The 6056-nt window shown below is 36.6% G+C and overlaps 1 pseudogene; it reads left to right on the forward strand.

Annotated features, from left to right (window-relative positions):
- Nucleotides 1-4: 4 nt before the first annotated feature.
- LOC102485644 (40S ribosomal protein S6 pseudogene) lies at nt 5-568 on the forward strand (annotated as a pseudogene).
- Nucleotides 569-6056: the final 5488 nt, after the last annotated feature.

Genomic DNA, 6056 nt, shown 5'->3' on the forward strand with positions numbered 1-6056 from the left:
CCTGCTACTGAGTAAGGGACATTCCTGTTACAGATCAAGGAGAACTGGAGAAAGAAAGTGCAAATCTGTTCGGGGTTGCATTGTGGATGCCAACCTGAGCGTTCTCAACTTGGTTATTGTTAAAAAGGGAGAGAAGGATATTCCAGGACTGACTGATACTACCGTGCCTCGTCGCCTGGAGCCTAAGAGAGCTAGCAGAATCCGAAAACTTTTCAATCTCTCTAAAGAAGATGATGTCCGTCAATATGTTGTAAGAAAGCCCTTAAATAAAGAAGGTAAGAAACCTAGGACCAAAGCACCCAAGATTCAGCGTCTTGTGACTCTCCGTGTCCTGCAACACAAACGCCGGCGTATTGCCCTCAAGAAACAATGTACTAAGAAAAATAAGGAAGAGGCAGCAGAATATGCTAAACTTTTGGCCAAGAGAATGAAGGAGGCTAAAGAAAAACGCCAAGAACAGATTGCGAAGAGACGCAGGCTGTCCTCTCTGAGAGCTTCCACTTCTAAGTCTGAATCCAGTCAAAAATAAGATTTTTATGAGAAAGAAATAAATAAGATCAGATCTCAAACAAAACAAAACAAAACAAAACAAAACAATGAGACTCTGAAATTTGATACAAAGTGGATGAAGATGGAAGATTTAATGCTAATTGAAGCAAGCCGGACTATGAAATACAGGCACTGTATGTCCTTGCTTAATATATATATCAAATGCTTGTGTTTTCTAGCACATACTGAAAGATTGGAAAGTATAAAAGCAGAGAGGGCAGCGGTAGCTATTATAGACAGCATAGGAGGGAGTGGGTAACAGAGGGTGAGTAAGGGGGGGAGGAGGGGATCAGTGAAAAAACAAACAAAACATTTAATAGACGCAAAAATGAAGTTATCTGTTGATGATAATATGAATGGTAATGTCTTATTTTTGCTGTTATGAAATCTTTTTTATTTTAAAAGATATTTATTATTTACAGTTAGTTACTGTACATCTTTACAGTGTACAAAACAAGTCTTTTCTAGTATGATTATAATGCATATCAGTCAAGAAAAGGACATTATCCTATACATCATCATCAGCAGCAAATAACTTCATTTTTGTGTCAGTTAAATGTATTTTACTTTTTCCTAATTCCTTTCCCTCCCCTATTATCCCCTCACTATCTCTACTATCCACAGTTGCCCTCTCTGGTATTATACCTTTCAATCTTTTAGTTTCTGCTGTAGAGTGCAGACATTCAATATATACCAAGCAGGGACATACAAAGTCTTTCATAGCCTGACTTGCTTCACTTAGCATTACGTTTTTCATACTCGTCCAGTTTGTATCAAATGTCAGGGTCTTATTTTTTTTTTTTTATGGATGTGTAATATTACATAGAATACAAATGCCACATTTTACCAATCCACTCATCTGTTTTTGGACATCTGGGTTAATTCCATATCCTAACAATTGTAAATAATGTTGCAATAAACATGGGTATGCAAGTGTTTTTCTGACTTAGCGTTTTCTTATTGTTTGAGTAAATACCTCAGAGTGAAATTACTTGGTCGTATGGTAGTTCTATTTGTAGATTTCTGAGGAATATCATTCTCCACAGTGGTTGTACCAATTTACATTCCCACAAACAGTGTCGGAGAGCTCTCTTTTCACCATAGCCTCACCAGCACTTATCACTATTATTTTTTAAATTTTAGCCATTGTGATTAAGTGGTATCTCATTGTGGTTTTGATGTGCATTTCCTTCATGATAAGAAATATCAAACATGTTTTCATATGCTTTTTGACTATTTGCATAAGCCTTCCTTGGAGAGTTATCTGTTCAGCTCATTTTCCCATCTTTTAGTTGTATGGATTATTTTTTGGCAGCTAAGATGCTTGAGTTCTCTGTATGTTCTGGTTATCAGTTTCTTATCTAAGGGATAGTTTGCAAATATATTCTCCCACTCTGAGGGTTGTCTTCTCATTCTAATTATTGTTGTTTCTCTTGCTGTGCAGAAGCTTCTCAATATAATATAGTTATACTTGTCCTTTTTTGGAACTATAGTCTATGCTTTGGAGGTCCTTTAAAAAAAGTCTTTGCCTACTCTGATGTCTACAAGAGTTTCCCCTGTATATTCCACCAGTAGTTTCATAGTTTGAGGCTTTATGTTTAGATCTTCAACCCATTTTGAGTTGATTTTTGTTGATGGTGAGAGATAAGGGTCCAGCTTCATTCTTCCTCAGGTGGATATCAAGTTCTCTCAGCACTATTTGCCGAAGTGATTTTCTTTTTCCCACTGGATTGTCCTGTGTCCTTTGTCAAGGATTAGTTGGCTGTATGTTTTGGGGGTTATTTGGGGGGTTTTCAATTCTGTTCCATTGGTCTATCTGCCTGTGTTTGTGCCAGTACCATGCTGTTTTAGTTATCACAGCTTTGTAATATATTTTGAGGTCAGGAAGTGAGATGCCTCCTACTTTATTCCTCTTGCACAGTATTGCTCTGGCGATACAGTGCCTTTTATGATTCCAGACAAATTTTATATATTTTTTTCTGTTTTTGCAAAGAATATTTCTGGTACTTTGATTGGAATTACATTCAATTTGTAGATTAATTTGGGTAGGATTGTCATTTTGATTATATTAATTCTCCCATCCAGGATAATTTTTTTTCACTCTTTTGAATAATTTTCCATTTCTTTTTCAAGTGTTTCATAGTTTTAGTTGTAGAGGTCTTTGATTTCTTTGGTTAGGTTTATTCCTAGATATCTTATTGGTCTTGTGGATATCATAAATGGGATTGTTTTCTTCAATTCTATCTCAGTCTGTCCATTGTTGGTGTATAAAAATGCTATAAATTTTTGTATGTTAATTTTGTATCCCACTACTTTACTATATTCATTTATCACTTCCAAGAGATATTTGGGCATTCTTTTGGGTTTTCTATGTATAAAGTCATCATCTGAAAATAGAGATCATTTCACTTCCTCTCTTCCTATTTGGATGCCTTTTATTTGACTCTCTTGTCTGATTGCATCGGCTAGAACTTCCAGCACTATTTTAAAAAGGAGTGGAGAATAGGCAGTATGGGATACTATTGAGCCATAAAAAACAAGAGTCTGGCATCTGATAGAGAGTGGATGAATGTGGAAGAGTTACTACTGAGTGAAGCAAGCCAGGTTATGAAAGAGAGACATTGTAAGTCTCCACTTAATATATACTGACTGTCTGCACTCTATGGAGCAAACTTAAAAAATTAGAGGATATAGAATAATGGAAAATGGTTATGGATACTGGAGACAGGGTGGGAAGAGAGTGGGAGATAGGAAAGAGTAAGAGAAGAGGAATCAAGGAGAAAAATAGAAAGCCAAGATATTTAAGGGACACAGAAATGGAGGATTATCTGCTGACGATAATGCATATGATATCTTCAACTAGACCGGTGTGAAGTGTATTCATGTTGGATAAGTTCATTCTATAATCTGTAGTGATGTGCAGTGATTAAATGTATAAAGTAAATTAAAATGATTAAAGAAAAAGGAGTAGAGAAAGTGAGGTCTTATCTTGTTCCAGTTTTATTGGAAAAACTATGTTTTTCCCCATTCAGTATGATGTCAGCTATGGGTTTGTCATAGATGGCTTTTATTGTGTTGAGGAATGCCACTTCTATGCCAATTTTGCTGAGAGTCTTAATCATGAAGGGATGTTGTATTGTATTGAACGCCTTTTATGCACCAATTGATATAATCATATGGTTTTTATTTTTCCATGGTGATGTCTTTGACTTGACTAATATGCTGGGAAAAATCATGCTGTACATTGTAAAGATGTATAATAATTAAATGTAAATAAAAATGAAAACATTTTAATAAAGAAAGAAAATCATGCTGAGTATGTGTGCACGTGTTCCTAAAACCCCGAGAAGAGAATGGAGGAGAAAGGATTGCAGTGTGATCATCACCCCGGAGGGAGATGATTTCTCACTTTCCTTCTGTCTGTCTGTCTCTGACAAGCACACATGCCCTATGGCACAAATTTAAACAAGAACAAAAAAAAATATTTATGAGTTTCTTTCACCTGTTTCTTTTCTGGACCTGTAGTATTTTTGTTTTGTTTTTAAATATTTTTTGTGAGAAGGCTTTAAACTACAAATTAAATTAGTTTTATTAATGAATAAAAAAGCAAGACGCAGCTAACCTCTGTTTACAAGAGATGCACTGTAACTATTAATACACTGACAAGTTAAACGTAAAAGAGAGGTAAAAAGGTGTTTATGCAAATGCCAAATGTAAGCAAGGTGGTGTGACTACAATAATATCCAATAAAGTAGATTTTAAGATCAGAGGATAAAAATCATAAAAGGTCACAATGGTATAGATAATGTTACAACCAAATTGTGTTCCCTCAAGATTCATATGTTAAAGTCCTAACCCTCAATGTGACTGTATTTAGAGACAGGGCATTTAAGGAGGCAATCAAAATCAAATGAATTAAAAATGGCGGAGCCCTAATCTGATAGGACTGGTGTCCTTATAAAAAGAGAAAATGTAATACCAAAGATCTCTCTATCCCTCCACACACAGAAAGGAAGTGCCATGTGAGGACACAGCAAGAATTTAGCCATCTAAAAGTCAACCAGGAAAGGCCTTACCAGAAAGTAACCCTATTGGCGACATGCCCTTGAACTTCCAGCCTCCAGACTTCTGGAAAAGTAAATTACTGTTATTTGAGCCACCCAGCCTGTAGTATTTTGTTTTAACACCTTGAGCTCATACAGATGCTAAAGGGGCCAGTTCATTAAGAAGAGGTATCAAATGCCTCTTACATTAAAAAAAAAGACAACTAAAGAGAGAAATACGCGATCCTAGTTGGATGTTTTCATACCTGTTACTCAGTAATTGACAGTACATTTTCTGCTCTTGTTTTTGAAGAGGTCATTTCTCCAAGAACTCTGTTTTCTTTTAGTAAAGAATGGTATTTATAAATCAAGGTATGTGCTCATGGTTATTGGGGGGGTTACTATTCTCAAGCCTTTTCAGTGAAGGTGAATATGAGAAGACTTTAAAAAGTTTTTAGAAAAATGAAATTAAAGGGCCAGCAGGTGCTATCGTGGTTAAGGTGCTAGACTCCCACATGGCCAATTGCAGTTCAAGTCCTGAACCTGGTGGCTTGAAAACCACACTAAGTGCACGTGTGTGCATGCCCAAAGTCCCAGGAGAATGGAAGAGAAGGGATTGTGGTGTAGTCATTCCCCCAGTGGGGTTATTTCTCACTTTCTTTCTCACTGTCCCTATCTTTCTCTGGCGAGCACCTTCTCTCTGTGATAAAAACCTTAAAAAATGCAATGAGCCAGAATACACAGGGAACTCAAGCAGCTTACCCACAAGCAAATGATTAATCCGATTAAAAGATGAGAAAAGGAGCTGAATAAACAATTCTCTAAGGAAGACATACAAAAAGCATATGAAAAAATGCTCAACATCCCTCATTGTAGGGGAGATGCAGATCAAAACCACCTAACCCTAGTCACAATGGCAAAGATTAAAAAAACAAATAATGATAAGTGCTGGAGGGGATGTGGTGAAAGGGGAACACTCCTACACTGTTGTGGAAATGTAAATTCGTCCAGCCACTGTGGAGAATGATGTGGAGGTTCCTCAAAGACCTTCACATAGAACTACCATGTGATCCAGCAATTCACATAGAACTACCATATGATCCAGCAATTCCACTCCTGAGTACCCAAAGGACAGGCGAACACTCAGTCGGAAAAACGCTTGCACATCTATATTCATTGCAGCCTTGTTCATTATTGTTAAGACATGGAACCAACCCAAATGTCCACAAACAGATGAATGGGTTGAAACATTGTGGCACATATACTCCATGAAATACTATTCATCCATAAAAAACAACAATAAAAGTTGGACGAATATGGAAGATTTGTTGCTGAGTGAAGCAAGTCAGGCTATGAAAGAGAGACATTGCATGTCTCCACTTAACATATACTGAATGTCTGCACTCTATGGTAGAGACTGAAAGACTGGAAAACATGAAAGTATTAAAAATTGTAATGGACACT

The sequence above is a fragment of the Tupaia chinensis genome, unplaced genomic scaffold (genome assembly GCF_000334495.1).
Source record: "Tupaia chinensis unplaced genomic scaffold, TupChi_1.0 Scaffold000542_1, whole genome shotgun sequence".
Lineage (NCBI taxonomy): Eukaryota > Metazoa > Chordata > Mammalia > Scandentia > Tupaiidae > Tupaia > Tupaia belangeri.